This window comes from Cebus imitator, unplaced genomic scaffold (assembly GCF_001604975.1).
Source record: "Cebus imitator isolate Cc_AM_T3 unplaced genomic scaffold, Cebus_imitator-1.0 Scaffold76, whole genome shotgun sequence".
Lineage (NCBI taxonomy): Eukaryota > Metazoa > Chordata > Mammalia > Primates > Cebidae > Cebus > Cebus imitator.
The window spans coordinates 4,806,430-4,833,401 of NW_016107391.1; the positions used below are offsets into that span (position 1 = coordinate 4,806,430).

Sequence of the window (26,972 nt, forward strand, 5' to 3'; positions counted from 1 at the left end):
CTAAGAAGTCTATGTCTGAGTCCAATAGCCCAAGAACCAGGAACACCAAAGTCCAAGGGTAGGAGAAGATGACTGTCTCAGCTCCTACCCTTCCCCTACTTCTTTGTTCTATACAGGACTTCAGTGGATGATGTCCACCCACACTGAGGAGGGCCATCTGCTTTACTCAATTTATCAATTCAGATGCCAGTCTCTTCTAGAAACACCCTCACAGCCACAACTGGAAATAATGTTTTAACAGTTACCTAAGCATGCCTTAGCCTATCAAGTTGACACTTAAAATTACCATCATCTAATTACCTATCATAATAAAAATTATAAAAATATCTGACATCTATTAAGTACTTACTCTATACCACAAACTCTGCTCAGCTCTTTACCTACATTACATCTTATCTAATTTTTATAGAAAATTACCTTATTATAAAGTAAATCAATCAATAAAGTGACCTTTTTCAAAAGAGAAAATTACTAGTGTTAAGATGAAACAATTTGCACTAAATCTCAAATAGTTAGGGGGGCGCCCTTTGAGTTTAAGGTCTATAATCTTGACATTCTATCAATAAACATGCTTCAGCAAAATAAATGCATAAATACATAAATAAATAAATGAGCTGTAAGTACCATTGTAACTATCTTGAGAAATGTTAGCTGCCTAGTTGGAATTATATTAAAAGACAGTCATCCCAGCTCCAATGTAGTATGGGTCTTTGTTTTTTCTGTTCCGTCTTCATGTTTCCAGTAACCAGTACAAGGAAGCACTCAAAAATGGTATTGGAATTAATTATGTCAGTAAGTGAAACAATTAAAGACCAGACATTTTTGAGAACCATTCTTGTGCAGAAGACACATTTGATTGAATATTCTTTCAGTCAAACAAATTAGTTACGTATTGTATCTGCCCACTTTCTAAGATAGTTTCCTATATGGGTGATATATTTAGTTTTATTAGTTTTGAAACCATCTTCTAAACATCCTTTTTGGCCTCAAATATTGCAGGGAAATATATCTACCTCCTCCATTAGATTATAAGGAGTTTAGTCTGTTGGGGGGAAATAGGGGAGGGACGCTGGGGGGTGGGGAGTTGGGGAGAGATAGCAAGGGGAGAGATGCCAGATGTAGGTGATGGGGAGGAAGGCAGCAAATCACACTGCCAAGTGTGTACCTATGCAACAATCTTGCATGTTCTTCACATGTACCCCAAAACCTAAAATGCAATAAAATAAATGGAAAAAAAAACAGAGGGAATTTCATACAAGGGGTATTTTTATTTATAAGCACAAGGTGTCTGCTTTTTCTCTTTGCTTGACAATTAGGCACACAACCAGAATTAGTGCCAACATTAAAGTGGGATTTTTTTTTTCTTTCACATACTAATCTGATGCAGGCAATTTAGCATGGTGCAAAACAAAATCATGTTTACTTGATCACTAGGCTTCTCCATCTTCATCTCCAATAAAGATTCTAGGGACAAGAAAAATTATATTTTACTTCACAGAAGTTCATTGGTGAGAAATTAATTAAAAGTAGTTAAACTCAATCAAAAGATGAAAAGTTGATTAAAGTGAGTTAGGAGACCACCTCTGATCTCTAAGGATGACATTGTGACTAGCAGACATTTGTCCTAATTTTTTTGCATGTGCCATCGTCAGAGATAAAATTCTAGTTTTATCCACCATAGATTAACCTACAACGATACTTTTATTTCCTCACATTTAGCTTGAATTTCCATATAAATATTTCAGCAGTTATTTGATGCTTGCCTCTTTAATAATCATTCCCTCTTTCTTATTCCTAGCAGTACTCCAAATTTCCCAGCCATATAAATGAGTGGAATTGATTTCACTGCTAGTTTTATAATTTAATGGAAATTTTCTTAAGTTAATCAGCAATTTTTATCTTCCTGGCAATAGCAATAAGTTCAGACTTGGGCACAGGACACCAAAATACGTTAATCAAAGTCGGTGAAACTTAGTTAAAGGTGTTTAGTTAAGCTATGAAAAAAAGATGATTTCTTCCCTATACGGACTTGGACAAAAAAATGGAACTGCTGATATGCCGATAGTCATCTTGAGATCATGTGGAAGAGGCTTGCTGAGAAAGAAGATGGTTCTGAGAAAGTGCTGCTGAGAAATGGTGAGGATGGGGATAGGGAGATAGTGAGAAAATCCTTTTGAGTCCTTTTTATGGCCACACTGAGGCACTTTCCACTCCTAAAATCATCAGCTACTTAAGCCAGTTGTATGTACATGTATATTGTCTGTGTCTAGGAAATTCAAGCCCCAAGCTCTCCTTAATGGGAGTTGGTGGGTTTTATTTTCAGATCTTACATTTTTGCATCAGAAAAAAAAAAAATATATATATATATATATATGAATATATATACGAGAGAGAACTTTATACTTTAATGTGAAGCTAAAATAACTATTTCTTTATTTTAAACTGTATCCTCATGATGCTGCAATCTGTTGCTTTCTTCCTTTTTCCCCAACAAATCACATAAAGGCTTATTAATATTCATTAGTGTCTCAGAGATAAAACTTCAGAATGTTGAGGGGTCAACTACATTAAATCATCCCCCCAAATTTCCATCAGACAAGTGATAAAAATAAGGTTAAAGGTCTTATTTTCTTTCTCCTGTTATCCTTTAGAAAGATACTCAAAAAGGACAAAATAGAACGGTGGGCACAAATACACAGATTAGTCCAATTTGAAATAAACTGAAAGAGCCTAGCAATGAAAGTGTGACTGAGATACAGGAAATTGGCTGCCACAGCCAGGACTTTGCCATACTCAGAACTTTGAAGTCATTTCGAACACATCTGCATATGGAAAACAAAATTACCTAGGTTAATTTAATTTATAAAATATATTCCTTTCTCAATTTTACAAATGTTTGCTTAAATACAAATTACAAAGCTTGTCAGTGAAATAAAGTTGAAACAAAGATCATGGTCTGATGGAGTTCGTAGTATGTCTATTTTGTATATGAGTAAGCTGTACAAAAGGGAGCAAATCTGGAAAAGTGAGAACTGAAATAGTTACCAGTGCTGAATTATATACATAGACCAATAGTTCTATCCCTAAGGAGGCAGCAACACAGAAAAAACTTTTTTTTTTTTTTTCTGAGACAATATCTCATGGTACTTAGGATCACTCATTTTGGAGACAGATAAAGCAGGGCTTGAATCTCCACACTTCCTTTTCACATCTGTGTGACCTCTCTGGTATTTTGCCATTTGTAAATTGGAATTAAAAATGGCATTTCCCTGTTGGTTTGTTGAGAAGATTAAAAGAGACAATTCACAGAAAGTGTCTGCATCAAACGCTGAATGAAGATATAGAAGCCACATAGAAGCCTATCTTGGTGACTATGAATTATTGGGCCCAAAATTTCAGAAAGATGTCAAAGGAAAGCCCACCTGTGAAAGAAAAGTAAATATGAACAGATAATTCCATCTGTTTAGTAATTCATTGTATATATATATTTATTGATGAAGACTATGGGTTCTAGAGTAATTCTCTCTGAATTTAAATCTCAATTCTTCTACCAAATATTATTTTATTATAAAGTATATCATACATACAAAAATATATAAACTGATTGTTATACACACACAAACATATAGGTACAAGAGTATTAAACAACTAATGAAAAGAATAACATTAGCAACTGTGATCCATCAGTCAGATTACATATTAAAGTATACCAGTATATATTCTCTTTCCGCGTCCCCCTCTAATTATACAGCTCATTTCCCTCCTCAGAGGTAATGAATAACCCAATTTTATACATTTCTTTTATTTGCTTTATAGTTTTGCTTCTAATGTATCAATCATGTATAGTCTGTCTCTCTATCTATAATCTATCTACCTTTCTATCTATATATCCCCTCTAATGTGTTGATTATATATTAATGTACCTAATCACTATATTATTCATTGTTTCTACTTTGAAATTTATGTAATAGTGTATGTAGTTTACTAAAATTTGCTGTACTTTATTTTTGAATTTTATTCTTATAGATCTATGAATGAAGCTATATTTCATTAATTTTCACTGATATATAATATTTCTGCATATTAACAAAATTGATCTACTTGATAGGCATTATGGTTTTTTTGTTTTTAGCTATTATAAACAATTATAAACAATGCTGCTGTGAATATGCAAGCACATGTCTCCTGGACACATGAGCAAATTTTCTCTAAGGTCTACTTGGTGGCAGAGTCATTATGTCAGATATACTAGTTAATGCAAAAACTATGCCAAAGTAGTTGTAACAAATGACTTTTCATATTCTTAGTGTATAAGAATCTTATTTTCCCTAGCCTCACCAATACCTGGTATCGTTGAACTTGATTTTTTATATTTTTGATGGTGTAGGGGAGTGGAAGATAGAGCAATTAGATGAGTATTAAGTAATACCCCAATGTAATTTTATTTTCATTTCCTAAAAGCTAATGTGGTTGATCATCTTTTAATATTGTCTGAGTCATCTGTGTTTTCTCTTCTGTGAAATACCTGTTGCTATCTCTGTTCATCTCCCAGCAAAAAGTCAGCTGTTCTCTGCTAAGTTTTGTGTCACTTTGCACAACCCAATCAAGGACCCATGGTAAGTCCCCTTGCAGAATTCTGGGGTTCCTTTTAGTTATCTCCCCTTTTTCCTATAACCATTTTTAAATTCCAGCTGATCTGTTAGTCCAGAACCCAATCTTCGATGTCTTAGTTCATGTGCTACTTTCTGTATTACTGTAGGAAAAGTGAGACTTACCTATATGTTTCCCTTTTTCTTTGTCAAGTACCACAGGGATTATATTTCTGCTTTTCCTATACCAGTTATCCAATGGCTGAAAAAAGTCATTTGGTTTAGTTTTAGAGTTGTTTGTTATGAGATGGTAAGTTCAATACTCATTCCTTTATTATGGTTGGATGTGGAATCCCTAAATTTCAATTTTAAGTATTTTTGAATTTGTACTATGATTTCCTCTTTGGCTTATGAGTTTCTTAAATTTTCAAATATGTGGGGTTTTAAAAATTCTTTTTGTTGTTAAGTTCTAACTTTATAGCATTATTATTTTTGAAGATGATCTTCACTGTAGCAGTCCTTTCAAATTTTATGAATTTAGCATGAGAGTAGAAGATATAGCCAATTTTCTTAAGTGCTTGAGAAGAATATGTATTTTCCACTTGTAAGTGTAATACTTTATTCTATCCCATAGATCAAACTTTTTATTTTACTCTTAAGAACTTCCCTAATATTTCTAGCCTTTCTATTCAATGTACCATTTATAGAGACATGTTAAAATATCTTACTATGTGGGTGAATGTTCTACTTTTTCTTTATAGGTCCATTAACCTTTTCCTTTGTATAATCCAAGCCAATAATATTAGGTCCATGTGAGCTTTAAATTGTTCTTGTGGAGTTTGGGAACTGGATATTTATTAGAGATCGACACCTGTAAGAGAGAGAGAGGAAGAAGGATTGTGCGAAGAAAATACTCAAATTGCAATGCAGGACCAACAAAGCTGGAAGAAACTGGCATCAAGCATGCCCTTTCAGAGTGTCCTATGTCTGACTAAAATGGCCAAGTTTTTAAGCACCACCTTGTTCAGTCACCGAATGCAGGCTGCCCTGAGGTGAGAGAGGCTGTTTGGATCTGAGGTACACAGGCTACTGAGCGGACTCCACTGACTGCACTTGCTACAGACAGGCAGCAATTCCCTCTTTGCTGTGGGGTCTGGGAAGTCTGTCTCTGTGTTCTTGTTACTGTGCATTCAAATTCACTTCTCCATGTATTTTTGAGAAGCAATTTCTTTTCCAAGACTCGAATGGGCTTTCTTTCTGAGGAGAAACTTGGAGAGAGCCATGTTGCGACAAACTATGGCTTCCATAGCTTCAGTGAATCTGGTTTCTGGACTGCAGTGGATATTCCTTGTCTTCTTTCTTTAACATCCATTCTAAATTCACCTTGCCCTCAGCACTCACCTCTGTTGAACTCATTGGCTTACCTGGTGGAGGTGGCTCAGACCTCATTTTGGAGGTTTCCAACCCCCAGTCACCATGTCCTTTCTTAGGGTTGTTGCTTGTCTCCATTTATAGTCACAAATGTGTGAGAGAGTGGCAGGAGGCACACATGTGGGTCATCTCGCTTTATTACTCTATTATTTCCCAGTTGGGTAAAACTATGTCCACCTCTTCCTAATGATCCTATCTACCACCCTTTCATGATAGTGACTATTTGCCTCTCAGTCCCTAGACATAAGGCACTTGTAGAGCTCAGGGGGCAACCATAGCTTTTATTCAATGGAACTCTTACAGTGTTTGCAGGTAGCAGTGTGCCCCCTTGGGGGACCAGGATCTCTAATCCCATTGATGCCTCAGTTTAATGGAAGTAATGGAAAAAAGAGCCACATTGTCTTCCACCCTTGCTTTTTGGATCCATGCATTTGTTTTTCCAACTGGGTTCAGCTCTATACAGATATCTTGGTTTCATGCATATACTGCATCCTGGAAGGTAGCAGCTGGAGGATAACATTTACACTTGCAGAGTTTGAATCCTTAACTAGTGCTTCAGCTGTTTCTTCAGCAGCTTGTTATGCCTTATTATATACCTTATTATCAGCTATGGGTAATGTGGTACATGATGCATTTAGGAAATCCATGATCATGGGCTTACCCCACACCTCCTTGGCAGTGAACAATGAATACCCTGGTCCAATGTACAGTTACATTATAACAAATATAACTGGAGCCTACACACACACAAACACACACACACACACACACACACACACACACACACACACACATATTTATATCTATATATGGAGTCTCACTCAGCCACTTAGGCTGAAGTCCAGTGGCGTGATCTCGGCTCACTACAACCACTGTCTCCCAGGTTCAAGTGATTCTCTTATCTCAGCCTTCCAAGTAGCTGAGATTACAGACACCCACCATTAGGCCTGGCTAATTTTTTTTTTCATATTTTAGTAGAGACGGGGTTTCACTGTGTTGGTCCGGATGGTATCAAACTCCTGAACCACCTGCCTCAGCCTCCCAAAGTGCTAGGATTACAGGCATAAGCCACCATGCCTGGTCTGCAGCAAATATGTTTAAGCCCTCAGATAGTAGTGGTGGCTCAGGTCTTTCATGCAGAAACAGAAAATCTGTATGTGGAACATGCCTACTTTTACAAATCATTGACACCTCCATTATGTACATACCCCAGTGAAGTCAATTTGCTCCAAGATGTACATGAGTCTCTTTGAGTCTGAAGATTCATTATTAGTCTCTCTTTTGGCAGTTTGGACATTTACCAACAGCTATAACTAACCCAGTCTTAGTGGTCAGAAGTGCACATTGTTCTGACTTTGAAAAACTCTCATCTCTTTTACTGTGGGCACTTTCGTTCACATGCCCATTAGGTTAGTATTGGTGGAGAAACGTACAACAAAATTGGTTGGTGCCAAAAGACTAGCATAATTTTTTACCTGGTTATTTAGTACCTGCTTCATTTTACATCTGGAAGGTGTAGATACATTGTAAAATGGTCATCACGTATTCTACCCACTCCCATATGTTCAATCCACATGATTCCACTCTAGAATTTCTTGTTCCAAATATCTTGATCTTTTTCCTTCTAGATCCCTGACCAGCTACCAGGCCATTTATCATTTCCCTTGAGACTCTATCTAGACTTACCTCAGGCTACTGTTCTCTCCAGGCTAGCTGAATAACCTGGTGCACTGCCCAATACTCTGCCCATTGAGAAGATTTCCCCTCACCACCCCTTGAAGGCCACCCTTAAGTGGGCCTCAGTGCTGATATCATTCATTTCAACTTGCAACCACATATTAAGACAGTTAAATTAAAGACAGTTAAAGATGAAGTATTTTCCTCTTCTGCCATCAGTAGCAAGGGGTCCTCAGGTAGTCATGGACATTAACTGAGGGAAGCAGCAGTGGCAGAGTTGTGGGTCTGGCTTACCTGATCAGAACCCTTGCTTGTGCCTTCTAATCCTGTTTATGCTCAATCTTGAATGTCTCACTTCTGTTTTACAGTGGATTGTTTCTTGTCCTGACTTTTTCAGTTGTAGGGTCTGCCAGTTCTGGGCACACGGGCTCGTGGTTTGAAATTCCAACTTTACCAGTGCTCAGTAGTAGACCAAGGGTTGTTTTTTTTTTTCTCAATGAGCATATAGTTCTTTACCACATATAGCATAGTCTTACTCTAATCTCCATTGGCCTGAGACATGGTTCACCTACTGGGTTTTGCCACAAAATTGATACATTTAGTTGCCCCTCTGATGTCATCAATACCACAGAATCTGCTGGATTTTATGGATTAAGCAGCAAAAATATTTAATTACAGCTTAGACTGCTGCACAGCTATTTCTGGTTTTGGGTCCTGCTATAGTTTGTTTTTTGGATCCATGAATTCTTCCCACTGGGGACACAGCTTTACAAACATTTTTGTTTCACCCATATACTACATCCTGGAGGATGGCACCCTGTGCTTGCTATAGTTTGGATGTTTATCCCCTCCAAATCTCAGGCTGAAATTTGATCCCCAGTGTTAGAGGTGGGACCTAATGGGAGGTATTTGGGTCATAGGTGTATATCCTTCATGAATAGATTAATGTTCTACCTGGGTGAGAACTGAGTGAGTTCTTGCTGTATTCATGTATACAAATACTTTGTTTTATGCATGGATTATAAATACCTTGTTCATATGTTTGAATGCGAAGATAATGAAGAAGGAAATGTTGAGAAAAATATTGCAGTGTCTTGCTACATTACAGGATAATGATGTTGGCATTTATGAAAAGCTGAAACCTAGTGGATCTAAAAGCTTTAGAAAATGATTTATAAAGCAGAGCTGGAGTAATAAGAAGCAGCTTTGGAAATCTGATGTTATCTATCTGTTTTCTTCCTTTTTTAGTTTCTAAACTTAATTAACAGTATACTTTTTATCGAAATTTAAAAATTCACATGCATTTGTGAGAAATGCACAAAGTAATCCAATGTAATCTTTACCAAGTTCCTTCAAAGGTGACATTTGCAAAACTATTCTACAATATCACAACTAGGATATTGTCGTTGATACAATTCATCAATGTTACTCAGAATTTCCCCACTTTTACTTGTACTCAGTGTGTGTGTGTGTGTGTGTGTGTGTGTGTGTGTGTGCGTGTGTGTGCTTCTATGCAGTTTTACCATGTATTGGTTTCTGTATCCCCCCCCCACCACAGTCAAAATTTGGAACAGTTCCATCACCACAAGGATTCCTCATATTACTCCTGGTGACCATGTCCACCTCCCACCCATGCTTGCCCTCCCATTCATAACCAATGGCAACCACTAATATGATCTCCATATCTAAAGCTTTCTAATTTCAAGAATGCCGCATAAGTGCTCCTATCCAGTACATAACTTTTGAAATGGACTTTTTCCATTCAACACACTGTCTAGAGATTTATCCCCATTCTAGTTTATATCAATAACTTGTTCCGTTATAATATTGACTAGTATTCCAGGATATGGGTGTACCATAATTTGACAAAACCATTCTCCTATTGAAAGACATTTGCATAGTTTTCAAATTTTTACTATTATGAATAAAGCTACTGTGAAGATCAGTGCACGGCTTTACATTTGTTGTAAATTACCTGTAAAGTGACAGGTAGTTTTCTGGAATAAATGCCCAAAATTGCAATTGCTAGGTCATATGATAAGGGCATAATTTTATAATTATAATATTCTTAATTTTATAAGAATGTAATCTGTTTTTCAAAATGTCATGTCAACTTAAATTCTCACCAGTAATGTACCACTGTTTCTTTTTTATTTTAATTTTAGTTAACATGAAATAGTTGTTTATGTTTATTTCCAAATAACATAAAATATTTAGTTTCCCCCACCCAACCCATAAAAAGATAAGATTTATCACAAAATGTTTGAGGAATAATCAGCCATTATACAGAGTGATATTTTAATATTTATACACAATGCTTAATGATCAAATCAGTAACATTCTCAACAACGTTTGGTGCTTCATTATTTTTTATTGTTGTCATTCTAACAGGTGTGTGGTGATATGGTAATTTTAATTGGCAAGTTTGCTAATAACTAATTATACTAAACTCCTTTCCCTGTGCTTATTTATCATATTACTCTTCTGGGTAATATTTCTCCAAGTCCTTTTTCTACCTTCTAATTGGAATGTTTGATTTTTTAATTGTTTGGTTTTATTTAAATTTAATTAATTTAATTTTAGAATAAGTGGACTGTACAGAAAATTCCCATATAACCCTGTCCCACGCACTCACATCCTCCCTGACAGCTGAAATCTTGCACCACAGTAGAACATTTGAAACAATAAATGAACCTACACTGACACATTATTATCACCCAAAGTCTATACTTTACTGAAGGGTTCACTCGTGATGTGGTATACTCTATGGGTTTGGACAAATATATAATGACATGCATCCATGATTTGTAGTATCAGGCAGAATATACTGATGGAATTGTATAGTGTGTAGCATTATTGAATTATTTTTGTCTTAATAATATGCATTTAAGTTTCCTCCATGCCTTTTTATAGCTTAATATCTCATTTATTTTTTATTTATTTATTTATTTTGAGACAACGTCTCTTTCTTTTGCCAGGCTGGAGTGCAGTGGTGAATCTTGGCTTACTGCAACCTCCACCTCCCGGGTTCAAGTGATTCTCCTGCCTCAGCCTCCTGATCAGATGGGACTACAGGTGTACACCACCATGCCCAGCTAATTTTTGTATTTTTAGTAGAGATGGGGTTTCACCATGTTAGCCAGGACTGTCTTGATCTCTTGACCTTGTATCCACTGGCATCAGCCTACCAAAGTGCCGGGATTACAGGCATGAGCCATCACACCTATGTCATGTATTTTTAACTCCAAATAATATTCCATTGACTGGATGTAACACAGTTTATTTATCAATTCAGTTACCGAAAGACATCTTGGTTGCTACTAGGTTTAAATAATCACAAACAAAGCTAGCTGCTATAAACATCTATATGCAAATTTTTGTGTAGATATGTTTCCAATAAATTTAGGTAAATTCAAAGGGCTACAATTGCTGGGTTATATGGGGATACTATGATTCACCTTGTAAAAACCTACTAAACCACCTTCCGAAGTGGTTGTACCATTTTGTTCATACCAGCAATAAGTCAAGTTCCTGTTGTTCCCACATACTTGCCAGAATTTGGTGCTGTTGGTGTTTTACATTTTGGCCTTTCTGATATGTATGTAGTGGGATCATATTGTTTTAATTTGCAATTCACTAACAGCATATCATGTTAAACATTTCTTTCTATGAGTATTTGCCATCTGTATATCTGGGTGAGATATCTTACAGACCTTTTGCCCATTTTTCCCATCTAATTGTTTTCTTATTGTTGAATTTTAAGAATGTTTTGTATATTTTGTGTAAAAGTCCTTTATCTTTTGCAGATACTTTCTCCCAATCTGTGGCATGTCTACTCATTTAGTTGATGTTGTGAAAACTCAAGCTTTTACTTTTAATAAAATCCAGTGTATTGATTCTTTCTTTAATGGATCATGCCTTTGGTTTTTAATCTAAAATGTCATTGCTATACCCAGGGTCATCTTGGTTTTCTCTGATGTTGTCTTTTGGGAGTTTATGGTTTTATGTGTCGATTTATGAGCCATTTCAGGTTAATTGTTGTGAATGGTTAATATCTATGTCTATAGCATTTTCATTTTTTTTTTTTTTTTTGCATTTTTTTATCCAGTTGCTTCAGCAATATTTGTTGAAAACTATCTTTGTGCCATTTTAAAGATAGCTGTGCTCCCTTGTCAAAGATCTATTTGACTTGTGGACTGTATTTTTTGGGTTTATTTCTGGGTTCTCTATTCTGTTCCACTGATATGTGTCTATGATTTTATCATCACACTATCTTGGTTACTGTAGATTTATATCAAGTTTCGAAGTCATGTAGTGTCAGTCCTCTGATTTTGTTCTTCATCAATGTTAATTTAGAAATTCTGGGTCTCTTGCCTCTCCACATAAATTTTAAAATCACTTTGTCAACATATATTAGATGACTTGCTGGCATTTTGATTAAGCTAACATTGAATTTATAGACCAAATTGAATCTTTCTAGCCATGAACATGGAGTATGTCTCCATTGTTTAGTTCTTCTTTGATGTCTTTCACCAGAGTTTTATGATTTTATGATTTTTCTCATATATATCATAAATTGATATATGATATATATCATAGATAGATAGATAGATAGATAGATATATTTTTTTTTTTGAGGCAAAGTGTTGCTCTGTCACCCTGGCTGGAATGCAGTGGCACAATCCTGGCTCATTGCAACCTCTACCTCCTGATTTCAGGCCTTTCTCCTGCCTCAGCCCCCTAAGTAGCAGGGACAACAAGCATGCACCACCACATTCAGCTGATTTTTGTGCTTTTAGTAGAGATGGGTTTTCACCATGTTGGCCAGGTTGGTCTCAAACTCCTGACCTCAAGTGATCCACCCACCTCAGCCTACCAAAGTGCTGGGATTACAGGTGTGAGATACCACGCCCAGCCTGTGTACATGTTTTGTTATATTCATTCCTATTTGCAGTATTTCATTTTGGGGAGTGCTAATGTAAAGGGGAATATGTTCTTAATTTCAAACTTCAGTTATTCATTTTGGATATTGATATATAGGTAACTGACTTTTGTACATTAACCTGCAAACTTGCTATAATCTTTTATTACCACATTACTACAGTAACCTCCTTTCAAGAAGTTTTTTTAAAAAATTGATTTTTTGGCAGTTTTTACAAAGATTATCATGTCATCTGCAAAAAAGACAGTTTATTCCCTTCTTCTCAATTAGTAGGCTGTTTCCAGTTCTTGTCTTATTGCATTCGATAAAATTTCCAATAGGATGTTGAAAAGCAGTAGTGAGAGGAAAAATTCTTGCCTTGTTCCTGATTTTAGTGTGAAAGCTTTACTTGTAGGGTTTTGAGAATTCTTTATATAGCATAGATACTAGTTCGTTGTCATATATGTGATTTGCAAGTATTTTCTCCCACTCTTGAACTTACCTTTTTATTTTCTCAAAAGGGTCTTTTGCAGAGCAATGTTTTTCATTTTGATGAGGTCCTATTTATCATATTTTCTTTTTCTGAACCATGACCTTGATTTTAAGTTTGGACTTAATATGAAATGTTTGCCTAGTCCTAGATCACCAAAAATTATCCCCATTTTTTTTTCTACAGATTTTATGGTTAAATATTTTATGTTGATTCATTATTCACTTTGAGCTAATTTTGTATAAGATGTGAGATTTAAGCTACAGATGAATTTTGCCTATGGTCATCTAATTGCTATAGTATTATCTGTTGAAAGCTTTCTTTCTTCTATTGAATTGCCTTGAAACATCTGTCAAAATTTTATTGAGCTTATTTGGTTGGGGCTAATCCTGGTTTATCTATTGTGTTTTATTGATTTGTTTGTCTTTTTCTCTAACATAGAACACTGACTTGATTACTATAACTATATAGTAAAACTTAATCCCAGGTAAAGTTATTCCTGTTACTTTCTTCTTCTTTCTAATTTTTTTAAATGTATTCTATGGGCAGTGGTATATCCTAAAAATTGTGAAATAAATGTATCTATGTCTAGCAAAGTGTTGTTGTTGTGATATCTCATTGTGGTTTATGTTTTATATTGTAGATGACTAATAATATAACAAATGTTTGTAGGTACTTATTTGCTATCTGCATATCGTCTTTGGTGAAATGTCTCTTGATAGAAATTGCATAAAGTTATAAATCGATTTGGGGAGAAATGCCTATTTTACCCATGCTAAGGCTTTTAATCTATGAAAATTGTATGTTTCTTCATTTATTCAGATCTTTGTTTTATCAGCGTTTTGAATTTTCGGTACACAAATATTGTGCATGCTTTATTGAGAGTATGCCTAGATGTTTCATTTTCTTTGAAACAATTATAAATTATGTTTTATCTTTACTTTCAGTTCCCGCAAGTTCATGTTTAGTATACGGAAATGCAGTTGATGATTTTGTTTTGATCTTGTATTCTACAGTCTTGCAAAAATTACTTATTAATCTAAGAAGGTATTTTTTTTCTTTTTGTAGATTCCTTAGGATTTTCTCATAGACATTTTTGCCAGTTCTATTTGTTTCTTTCCAACCTTTATAGCTTCTTTGTTGCTTTGTTACAATGGTTTGAACTTCCAGTACTCTGATGAATAAGAATAACAGGAGAAGACATCTTTGCTCCTAATCTTATGGGAAATCATTTAAGGATCTTTTATAATTAAGTATTTTAGCTATAGAATTTGGTAGGTAATTTTTATCATTTGGAGTAATATGCCTCTAATCCTAACTTTCAGAGAATTCTTATCTTGAAAAAAAGTTAGATTTTATCAAATATTATTTCTATATTAATTGACATAATTTTTCTTCAATACTCTGTTGAAATTGTGGATTCTATTCATTGATTGGCAATGTTGAACAAGTCTTGAACATTTGGAATAAATTCACTTGTTCATGGGGCATAACCCCTTTATACGTTGTTGGAATTTTATGAAATATATGAACAAATAACTTTATTTTTCTTCTAGGTTTATTGAGCCATGATTGACATATGAAATTGCATACATTCAAGATGTACAATGTGATGTTTGTTAGGTGTAGATATTGTTAAATGACTCCCACAGTGCCCCAGGGGAGCCCCCCCCAGCTCCCCAGGGGAGGCCCCCCACCCAGCACCTGCACCTGAGCCCAGACCTCACAGCAGGGCCCCATGGCCCTCCTTGGGTCAACCGCTCCCCTGCTTCCTGCCGCAGTGGGGGCCGTCAGCCTGGCCACCTCCCAGCTCCGAAGCCCACTCCTGGGGCCCACCATTCCACCACAGCCGCCCTCAGCCCTGGAGTTGGACGGGGAAAGGCCACTCCCCAAAGTGGGTTTTGTGGACAGCACCATTAAGAGCCTGTATGAGAAGCTGCAGACTTTGCTCTACCAGGAGCACGTGCCCACCTGCTTAGCCTCAGCTGGGACCCCTGCGGAGGTGGGCAACAGAGACTTCACCCTGGAGCCCTGCTTGGAGGTCCGGGTGGTGGGGGGACCTGGCCCTGCCCCCAGTGCCTAATAAGGCTGTCACAGGGTGTGCACAGCCACCTCAGCCCTTGGTGGAAAAGTCAGAACTGGCCTCTACTGGAGGGGCCGTGATGGAGCAGGGCATGTCTTCATCAATGACAGCAGAGTCATCTTCCAGGAGCATGCTGGGCTATGACGGCGATAGAGGGCAGGTGGTCTCAGACTCCTGTATGGTGCCCAGCGCTCCTTAGGATGGACCTGTTTTTGTGAGACCTGCATGCGTGGAGCCCACAGACAGGGAGGGTGGAGTCACTGGAGAAAGTTCAGCAGAGACCTCACAGAGTGCCATGGGCATCTCCACAGCGGGTGGCCAGGCCAGCCACTCCCAGACACTCGGTGCTCGAGCTCCGGAGTCCCCTTGGAAACATCCAGAGCAGCAGGATGGCAGCTCACCAGCTAAGACTGTAGGCCGTTTCTCATGGTCAGCATGCAGGACGAGTGGACCCAGGCCTCCCCCCCACAGCCTGAGGTACCCTGCCCCACCCAACATCTACCTGGACGAGGCCCCCTCCAGCCATGACGTGAAGCTGGTGGTGCGGTGGGTACAGATAGCCTCCTCCATCGAGGTCGGCTTGGGCGAGCCCTTGTCCAGTGATTCCGGGGACGAGTGTCCTCGGGCAAGGCCCTGGTGCAGAAGCAGGCATCCCTGCCTGGGAGTGGCAGCATGGCTGGCGACCTCATGATGAAGGCCACCGCCTTCCAGCAGAGCCTTCCCGGGCCGACTCGATTGGCCCAGAGATGCCCAGCAGGGCAGGCGTCAAGGTCCTCACCATCAGTGACCTCCTTCCACTCGCAGTCATCCTACATCAGCAGTGACAACGACTCAAAGCTGGAGGACGCTGCCATAAAGAAGGAGCGGCAGAGTCTGCGGGAGAAGCACCTGAAGGAGATCTCGGAGCTGCAGAGCCAGCAGAAGCAGGAGATCGAGGCTCTGTACAAGCCTGGGCAAGCCGCTGCCTCCCAACCTGGGCTTCTTACACACGGTGCCCCAGAAAAGCCAGCAAGAGCAAGCTGAAGGTAGGCAAGCTTCTGCACCCCCTGGTGGGGCAGCTCAAGGTCGTGGCCTCCAGCACAGGTCCCTTGGCTGACTCCAGCAGAGGCCCTCCCACTAAGAACCCTGCCCAAGCCAGTGAAGGGATCACTGTAGACAGCACGGTCCTGAGCGGGAAGGCAGTGCAGACCCAGCAGCCCTGCTCGGTCCGGGCATCTCTGTCTTCACACATCTGCTCTGGCTTAGCCAATGATGGAGGCAGAGCACGTGGCCAAGGGTCCTCCACCAGCAGCCTGGCCTCAAACCCTGAGCTTGGCCCCCATCCCGCCCTGCACGTCCAGGTGTAGGTGAACAACAGCAACAACAAGAAGGGCACCTTCACAGATGACCTGCTTAAGCTGGTGGACGAATGGATGAGCAAGACGGTGGGGGACGCGCATCTGAAGCCCATGCTCAACCAGCGGAAGCAGACCCAGAAGCTGCAGGACGTGGAGGCCCAGGCAGGCCGGGCGGCCCCTGGGGAGGCGCAGGCTCACCAAGAACTAGGCTGCTCACTTTACAGATTGGGAGGTGAGCCATGCACCCACAGCTCCACAGCTGGCAGGTGGAAAGGACAGGCCAGGCCAGGGCTGTGACTCCACAGCTCAGATACAGCAGCAGCCCCAGCCTGGGCAGCCTGTGCCCCACACTCAGAGCTGGTAGCCCTGGTCTCCACGGACAGACCAACCTCTGCCTGAGTTCTGTTTGTGCCCAGGCTGGAGACCAGGGCAGGTGTGTCACCCCTGAATGACATCAGATCAGTGTTGGACTATAGCCCACACACACATGAGCCAACATGGGGCAGAAGTGAGGACCTGCTCTCCTAGGTTTTGACACCTCACTTGTTCTGATGTCAGTGCAAGTTGGAGGAGCATCTGCTGTTTTTCAGCTTTCTGGAGAGCTTTGTGGAAGAAAGAGAATGTTACCACCTGAACAGTTGTCAGTGAATCTGAGAGGAGAGGATGGGGTAAGGCAGCACCAGCAGCTGTACCACTAGAAGGGAGCCTTTGGTGATAGAAGATCCCCTGGTGTCTCCAACCTGACCAGGTGGGCAGAGCTCAGAGAGGCCCCCTTCCCTCTAGTGAGGTGATAGGATATCTGGCTTGCCACAAAGTTCTGTTTGACAAGACATATCCTAGCTAAGGGATGTCCAAACATCAGAATGTGAGGCCGACCTTCTATCAGAGTTAAACTTTTGACCAGGGAACAAATTTGAAATTGATGAGTCATGTAGCTAGCTGTAGAGCTCGCAACTTAATAACAGCAGCTGCCCAATGCCATGTGAAGTAACAAACTGGGTTTGTTTTGTTTTGTTTTTACCCTTCAATTTTAATGTTATGTGTAATGTATTTAAACCGTTATTTAAATAAAACTTGTTATCAGAAAAAAAAAGGGTATCTGTCACTTTGTAAAGCTATTTTGTGTGTTTGTGGTAAAAACATTTAAAATTTAATCTCTTAGCAAACTTCAAGTACACAACACATCATCGTTAGCTGTATTCGCTGTGCTTAGTTATTATTCATCTAGCACAACTAAAAGTTTGTACCCTTGCTAACATCTCTCTATCTCTCTATTTCCTTCCTTAGCTCCCCTCAAGCCACTTGTCAGTTTCTGGCCACCACTCTCCTATCCTCTGCTGCTGTGAGTTTGATGTTTTTAGATTCCACTTATAAGTGAGATCATCTGATATTTGTCTTTCTGTGCCTGGCTTATTTCACTTAACATGATGTCTTTCAGGTTCTTCCATGTTGTCAGGTTTTGATTTTAATAATTATTCACTTCATAGTCTAAATTGTATAGATTTCTGTCCTTTCATTCCTTCTGCTTGCTTTGGGATCATTTTGCTTTCTTTTCAAACTTCCTGAGGTATGATCTTAGATGATTGTTTTGAAAACGTTTCTCATTTCTAGTATAAGAATTTAGTGCTATAAATTTCTCTCTAAGCAATACTCTAGCTGTATCCCACATATTTTTGATATATTATTTTCCTCTTCATTTAGTTCTATGAGTATTTTTATTTCCTTTTAGACATACATAGATTATTTAAAGGTATGTTTTTTAATTTCTACATTTTCAGAGATTTCACTGCTCTTTTTATTATTATTTCTAAATTGATCCTATTATTATCATTGAATACACCCTATATAATTTAATTCTTTTAAATTTGTTAAAATTTGATATATAACGTATGATGTGGTCTAACTTGGCAAAATTCCTTGGACACTTGGAAAAAGATGTGTATTCTGCTGTTGTTAGGTGGACTGAATATAATGTCAATTATATTCTTGACAGTATTCTTTAACTATTCCATTTCTGCTAATTTTCTGTTTACTAGCTCTATCAGTAGCAGAGACAGCATGCTGAGTTACTATCTATTTCTCCTTTCAAATCTTTCAGATTTTGTTTCACATATTTTGAAGCTCTGTTGTTAGCTGTGTACACACTTAAAATTAGTATGTCTTCTTGGGGGAATGATCCTTTTATAATTGTTCCATATCTCCGTTTATCTCTGGTAATTTTCTGTGCTGTAATATTTCTTTCCTTTTAAATATTATTGTACTGAATATCACATGGTATTATAAATTTTTGTTTCAATTATCAAATATATTTTGTCAAACACAATAGAAAAAAGATAATCTCTTTAATGTACTTTTATGTCTGGGTTTTTTTTTTTCATTGTATCTTTATTTTTTCCTGGTTTTCCAGGATTCTTTATCATTTTCTTTCTGTTTAAAGAACTTATTTTTGCTGTCTTTAAGAACAGATTTGCTAGCATCAGATTATCTTAATTTTTCTTTATCTGAGAATGTCTTTATAGTCTCCTCATTTCTAAGTAAATAATTTTACTGGTTATCAAGTTTATAGCTGACTTTTGTCTCAGCACATGAAAATATTTTTGCTAGTTCCTTCTGACTACCATGATTTCAGATGATGTCATTCAAATCAGTTTTCCTCTTTGGATTTTTCTGGCTGCTTTCAATACTTTTTTCTCTGTTGTCAGTTTTCAGAAGTTTAATACAGTGTCTGTTGTCATGGATATCCTATCTGAGTTAAGTCAGTTTCTTAAATCTTGTATATTTCATCAACTGTAGAAAACTACCACCAATTACTTTTATAAGACTCATTCAGCACCTCTCTCTTTCTCTTCAATGTGGAATTCTGATGATGCAAGTGTTGGATCTTTCATTATTGTCCCGTAAGTATCTGTTTGTTTTTATTCAGTATATTTTCTCTCTGTGGTTTTCATGGGCTAAATTCTATTGTCTATCCTCAGGTTTACTGATTCTAACCTTTGTCATCTCCACTCTATTATGGAGCTCATCTAGTGAGTTTTTAATTTCTATTAGAATATTTTTCAGTTTCATAATTTCCATTTGGTTCTTTTTATGCAGCTTCTTTTGGTTTTCTATTTTCTTATTTATTTTAATGGAATTTCTTAATCATTCATTTTTGTGATGACTAATTTAAAATGCCTGTCAAAATCTGATTCTTCTCAGTATTGCCATCAGTTCATTGCCTTTTTTTTCATTCAGTTGTGATTTTCTTTCTTTCTTTCTTTCTTTTTTTTTTTAATGACAGGTGAGTTTCTATTGTATATTCGTCATTTTGTATGTTATATCCAAGTACTCCGGGTCTCATTCAAATCTTATTTTAGCAAGTGGTTATGCTGTTTCAAGTTAACACACAGGTCCTAGACTATTTTTGTGGGCTATGGTTCCAAAGACACTTTAATTTTCAAAGTTATTGCAGTGTTATTTTGCTGTGCTTGGTTTATCTTTGCTACTGGAACTTCCCTGGTACTTGTTGGTACTGGCTGAGAGGGTGGTATGGGGTTGCTCAGGCAGGGCCACCTGATGTGTTCCCATAAAGGAGGGGAAGTCTCAGACCCACAGTAGAGAAAAGATTTCCTAAACCAGTTAACTTTTGTGCCTGAATTTCTCTTATTGATATAGCCTACCACCTTCGTGTTTCTCAATAGCAGAGAAAAGTCTTAGGCATTTTAGAGAAGAACACTTTGGCCATTTATTTTGTGTGGGACTTTCAATTAATATTTCTTGGCAATTATGTTAGCCTTGATTGACATCCTAAGCTCTCCTAGTCTATCCAGGAGAATAATAAGCCCAACTGAGCTTCCTTCGGTCGCTGGGTCAGGGGTTGTGGAATGTTGTGTCTGAATGGCTCTCTTTTTTACACATCTGCAGACTTCTAACCTGACTTGCTAACTAGAAGGTCTCCCTGAGATAATATTCCTCACAGTGACACAACCCCCAGTGTTAGAGAATATGAGATAAAACAGAAATTTGTGCCCTAGCCCTCCTTAATCCTTCCTTCTTCTCACTTCTAGAAGGGACGGGTGTATTTATTTATTATAAAGCAATGACAGGCCATCATTTTTAGCAAGGGATTTTTGGTGTGCCTTGGAGACGTTCCACTCTAAAGATTCAATGATAATGGAATTTGAGGCTTCATACACAAGAGCCATTAACAAGATGCAAATAGAATTTTGGGAAAAGTGGCAGAGAAACGAAAATTGAAGTTGAAGGGAAGGCCAAGGGTTAAGGAATCCTTCATATTTTCCTCTACTGGAATATTTGCTTGCACTAACATATAATCCAACAGGAAGAGTAACCTTTTGTATCACTCAAGAAGCACAGAGTATGGTTTAATCAAGAATGGGTACAATTAGCTCCACTCTGGTGTAGGACCCTTTTTCCCATCCGTTCAGACATTTCAGGCCATAATGACGGGATGATAATGGCCTAGGATCCGTACCTTTTGGGAGTGTCTCTAACTTTTGGAAGGGAAACCCACTTATGTATTGAGAAGAGGCAGACTGCTGCTCCATTGCTAAAACTTCTGGGTTTTGATTGGCAAAAGAAAAAAAAGAAAAAGCTACAGGACACTTTTGACCATACCTCTTGTTTGAGATGGTTTTGGGAAAGTAAAACATCTTTTGTTTCTTGGCCAAACAAGATAATTAAAACATCAAAAATAAAAGGCTCCTCAAATATTGGCGTGTCAAATTGTAGTGCCTAAAACTGAAGAACAGGATCTGCTCTGCCACCTGTGCTCATCAGTAACAAAGAAAAAGAAAGAAAGAAAAAAAGAAAAGAAAAGAGACAATAAAATAAAAGAAAGAAAAGAAAAGAAAGGAAGGAAGAATAATAGAACCATCCATTTGGGATCAGTTACTTTGTCAATGGGTCATTTTTAATAGCATTGCAATATGAAAGTACATTCATTCTTTCTTGGATTCCCAACAGCATTGGATGACACCTATTCTTGGTAACTTTGAGAACATTATATAATGCTGGGTGCAAATACAAACTTTAGTGTATTCATACTTTTGGCATGTGAAGAGTAACTTTCATGCCTTTACTTCCTCCCACTTTACAGCCTACAGAGGGAATGTAATGGGGACCAACATTATATAGAGACATTCAATTAGGGTTACGCTGCTATTTAAGGTGGCCTTGTCTGCTTTCCATGCCTAGTCACCCTTGAATCTAATTTTGTGAAAGACTCTGATCTGATTTCAGTTCCACTTGGCAACCTACCCTAACTTTAAACTGCTTCCAGGATGTAGTAGGTTACTGTATGTATTTTTACCTTGAGCTCTATTCCACTTTGATTGACTCACTCTAGCTATAATGCTCAACTGAAAACTCCTGAGCTTCATATATTAAAGGGCATAGACTACCTTTTGTTTGCTATTAAGCACCTTGATGAATGGATTATTCCATAATGTGGTGGAAAGATCATCCACTTTGTAATCAAACAGATATGAAGAAAGCTTCTAAGATCTGGAGTGTCATTTTCCTCATTTGTAAATGGGAAGGCTAATATAATCTGTACTGTGGAACCATTAGGAAAACTGAACTCACGTGGAGTACCTGGCATATAGTAGGTGCTCAAAGTAGCTTTGAAAAGTAAATAAATTTAAGTAGAAAGCCAGGTATTGCCAAAGGCTTAGGGCACGAGAGAGCCGTGACTGAACTGTGTAGAGTTGATGTTTTAAAGGTCAAAATTTCAGGAAGGGGATGGTGGCTTACACCTGGAATCTCAACAATTTGGGAGGCCAAAGTGGGAGGATTGCTTGAGCCCAGTCTGGGTAACATAGGAAGATCCTGTCTCTACAGGAAAAAAATAAAAACATAAAAATAAAAACATTAGCTAGGCATAGTGGCTTGAGAGGTTGAAGCAAGAGAATCACTTGAGCCCAGGAAGTCAAGGCTGCACTGAGTTTTGATCACTCCACTGCACTCCAGCTTGGGCAAAGTGAGGCCCTGTCTCAATAAATAAATGCATAAATAAATAAATAAAAATTAAAAATAAAGAACAAATTGGATTAGCAGGATGTATTTTTCTGAATCAGTGCTTTGGCATCCTATCTAATAAACCCAATTATTCAGAATAGATTAAATATCATGCATATTACTGATACTTTAATTCTGAGCCAGGTATTTGGAATAATGTTAGGTCCAGCAAAATAATTTAAAATTATGCATAATACTATTTCTTATTGTGGGAATTTGCAAAGGATTTTTACTGGAAATTTTAACTGGAATAGTTTGATCTGATCAACTCTTTGGTAAAACAATGCTACAAAAAGACCACTAGGTTCACCTTTTTCAAACTGGCATTTTTCTCTGAATAAACAGTCATGGAAATTATAGCATTTTTATTCATTGGATTATCTTTCCTCCTTTTCCTTTTTCTCCAGACAGGCCACCTTTCTTCTTGAATGTGTGTTCTGACACTGTCTGCACTGTTTGTCCACATCTCTCTTTATTTTCATTGAAGCTAGCAGAATTGGAATATTGACTCTTCCCTGGTGTGTTGGTGAAAGGATGGTCCAAACATTTTCCACTTAAGAAACCCATTTCTGAGGGAACTCTTTGTGGGCACTCTTCATAGTCAGTTCAATCTTCGGAGGCTGAAAAAGCACACTGTTAACGCTTTTTGAAGATCACCTGCAAAGGGAGCCCACTGCTAAATTTCCCAACTGACAAAAAGATGCCCATCAGGCTACGTGGCTGTTAATAGATTCTAAAGAAGACATCATTCTAAATTTGTGTGCCCATGTGAGATGCCGCCTTAGGGAGTTTGCTCTGGGATATGTTTCTGGATTGGAAGTTGATTTTCAAGTTGTTTTTGGAATTTAGGAAAGTTTTATTTTCTTTTAATGCCTGCATCAGGCCCATTATCAGAGACTCAATCATAATCGACCTGTGAATACAGCCACATTGTTCCTAAGCAACCTCATGAATAAAAAAAGCAACCGTATTTGCCTGTGATTGTGGGGGCAAAATTTGATAAGGAAACAGATGGCACTTTGTAGCTTCCAGGAATTTTCAATCAACAAGCTCATATTGAAAGAGGTTTGCAAAAAAAAAAAAATCCAAATAATATTTTAGCTGTGTGTACGTGTGTGTGCACGTGTGTGTGTGTGCTTTGAAAATTAAATACTAGATTTCAATGCTGATTAATATCAATGTCAAAACTTGCAAACCTCACAACTGAATAATTCTGGATGCATACTCTATGGCATGCAGAGCTCATCATTAACCTTAGCCTTGCTTGGCATTGATACACCACTTTTGCCAACTTGGAGGCCTGAACGCCACATTAATTCCATAACAGGTGGCAAAACTCCTACTACCCAATGAGTCAAGAGTGAAGCACATTTTAAGCAAATACTGTGTAGGCTGTCTTCTCTCACAAGAGGTATGTTTCAGGGGACATCAGTATTTTCAAATGGGAGTTTGTAAAATGTAAGTATTTCAAGTTTTCCAAAGAAAGCAATAAATAAATACAGTAGCATTTAATCATGCAAACATTTTAACATGTCTCAAACCACAGGCACTCTGTCTCATGCCATGAAAATCTTATAAAATAATATTTTCATTTGTATGCTTTATTATATTTTATGTTACTCTGTTACTAATATATATTCTACATTCATGTGATTCTATAGGATTGAACATATTTAACTCCTTATTTGTATTTCTGGAGAATTTTTAGCAATTTTCAAAGATGAAGCTGACCTCAGGTGATTTTTGACTATGTACTGAGTTTAGAACTCAGACAGTATCATATGCACCTCAGTGTCACTTACAAAAGTTTGCCCTTACATGGTTCCCATTCACCCAGGCCCTACCTCCCCCTGTTCCTTCTGACCTGGCTCAGAATCTCCTCCTCTCATTTTGATCCCTGCCTCTTCCATCTCTTCCTCTGGTATCACTGAGAACTTCGACTATCTGAACTTTCTCCTCAGCTGATCCCCCTACATATAAATATTTCCTGTATTATTTGCTTTGGTGTTTTATCTTTCCTTTTTCCCCAGTTTCTTTTATCATTCCTCAATTCTCCTCCTTCTTTTCCAGGCTATGATGAGTAGAAAGAGCCTTAAATACCACCATGGTGCCTACTCTGGCTATTGCTGTCCCCAATCCTGAAAATGCTGACTCCTTCCCGTGGGGCCGCAGCACTGCTCATCACCATGTCAAGATACGGGCAAAGCTTCTGTGGGATGCCTGCTGCAACCACTGGAGGACAGTCCTCAGTGATGAAGAAAGGTGGGACTCTTTTCAGCATGAACTTGTTTTTTTTTAACTGTACTAGTCACACCAAAAGTTTCAGGGTATTAAGATTGTGAGCTCTGCTCAGGAGTTCAAGACCAGCTTGAGCAACTTGGTGAAATTCTATCTCTATAACAAATATAACAAATATAAAAATTTAGCCAGGTGTGATGGTGTGCACCTGTAGTCAGTCCCAGATACTCCTGAGTCTAGGACAAGAGGATAGGTTGAGCCTGGGAGGCAAAACCTGCAGTGGGCCCAACGCTGCACTCCAGCATGGGTGACAGAGTGAGATCCTGTCTAAAAAAAAAGAAAGGAAGAAAAGAAAAGATTTTGAGCTTGTGAGCTCTGGAAGCAAATCACCTTGGTTCAAATCCCAGTTTCATATGTATGAATGGTGTGACCTAGGTGAAATAAGCTTCATGAACTCTAAATTTCCTAATTTGCAATAATAACATTTGATTACAGTTGGTATGGGGATTTAAAGGAGCCAATGTATGTAAATTGCCTGGGATAAAGCCTTCAACGTAGTAAGAACTCCTAAAAAGTGAGCTACTATAGGATATAGTGATATCATTCCATGATTAATTAATCCTCCCAACAACCCTTTATCAAATACCTTTTAAGCACCAAACGCTATGCCAGTCAGTGGAGAAATAGGATAAATTAGGCAAAGCACCTGCCATCAAGAACCACAGAGTCAAGAATGAGAGACCAATGGGCAAGTGAGTAAAGCCAAACTGTCACCAAGATTACTCTCTCCCTCCCTGCTGTGCTTAGTCGGCCCGGCTTTCCCTGCAGATCCAGTTTCAGGGGATGCTGTGGACTGATCAGAAAATCAGTAGAAGCCAACTTGGAGGGGACGGTACAGACGACATTGTCATTGTGACTTGGTCCTCTTAAGAGCTGAGATGCTTACTCAAGAGCTCTAGGTAAGTGTTGAGGCAGGCTCCACTCTGACCTCAGGCTATGAGATTTGTTAGAAATGAGCACCTCTTCCTTAGAAATTCTCAGGAGACACCTCATACACTGCATCCTCCAAGGCCAAGGCTTGGTTATGGCAGGAGGTAGAAGGAAAGTTCTGGGAGCAAGTGTGGATGAAAATGAATTTTTAATTTTACCATATGCCTGGGATTTCAGAGTGTCTTAAATAAAAGACTAGAGACAAAGGAACCATAAGAGATTGTGTCAGAAGTGAGAAAGCATGGCCAAGTACGGGGATGAGAGCATTCGTCTGTAAAGAGGGCTGGTTGTGCCTATAATTTTGACAGCGACCAGGGCTAATAGAGATGTGACATGTGGTAGGTGAATGGCACATAAATTTTCACACAGGGCTCTCCACCTACATGTTTGGGCTTCATTTTGTAACACTACTTCCCGAATGCAATGCATGTTCTAAACCATGTATGGGAGCAGAACTGCTAGGGTCTAGGCCAAGTCTTTCAGACAAAAGAGCAGATTCTCCCAGATGCTCACAAAGAAAAAAAAAATTGTAGAACACATCTAATATGAGAACAAAGAATGGATTTTTATACTATTAAAGAAAACACTTTGAACTTTAAAAATAATGTTAGCGATTCACATAATCTTGTTGGAACATTGGCAAATATTCAGACTACCTATACTATCTTTAATTAAAATGACTTATTTTACCACCATAAATTCAAACTTAAATTATTTCAAAATACTTCCTGGAATTAGAAGGCTATGGTAGGAGGATTGCTTGAGGCCAGGAATTTAAGACCAGCCTAAGCAATATAATGAGCCTCTGTCTCTACAAAAATCTTTAAAAAATAAAAAAAAATAGGTGGGCATGGTGGTGTGCACCCACAGTCCCAGCTACTTGGGAAGCTGAGACAGGAGGATGACTTGAGCCCAGGAGTTTGAGGATGAAGTGAGCTATGGTCACGCCACAATGTGACAGGCAGCCCTACAGAGAGAGTTGCTGTTTCAAAATAAATAAATAAATAAAATAAAATTCAAATACTTCCTGGAAACAGAAAATTTTATTTTAGTGAGTTAGATGTTACTTCTATTATATTACTATCCAATAATCTATGTGCCCCAAAAGGCACTTCAAATGCAAATGACTATTCTGTTGATGCCTGTACCTATAAAATGGACCAAATGATATTACATTAACAGTTTATCAACCTGCCAT

General features: G+C 38.2%; 1 pseudogene; it reads left to right on the forward strand.

Annotated features, from left to right (window-relative positions):
• Positions 1–15,141: 15,141 nt before the first annotated feature.
• Positions 15,142–16,361, forward strand: LOC108306987 (annotated as a pseudogene).
• The last annotated feature ends 10,611 nt before the right edge of the window (positions 16,362–26,972 follow it).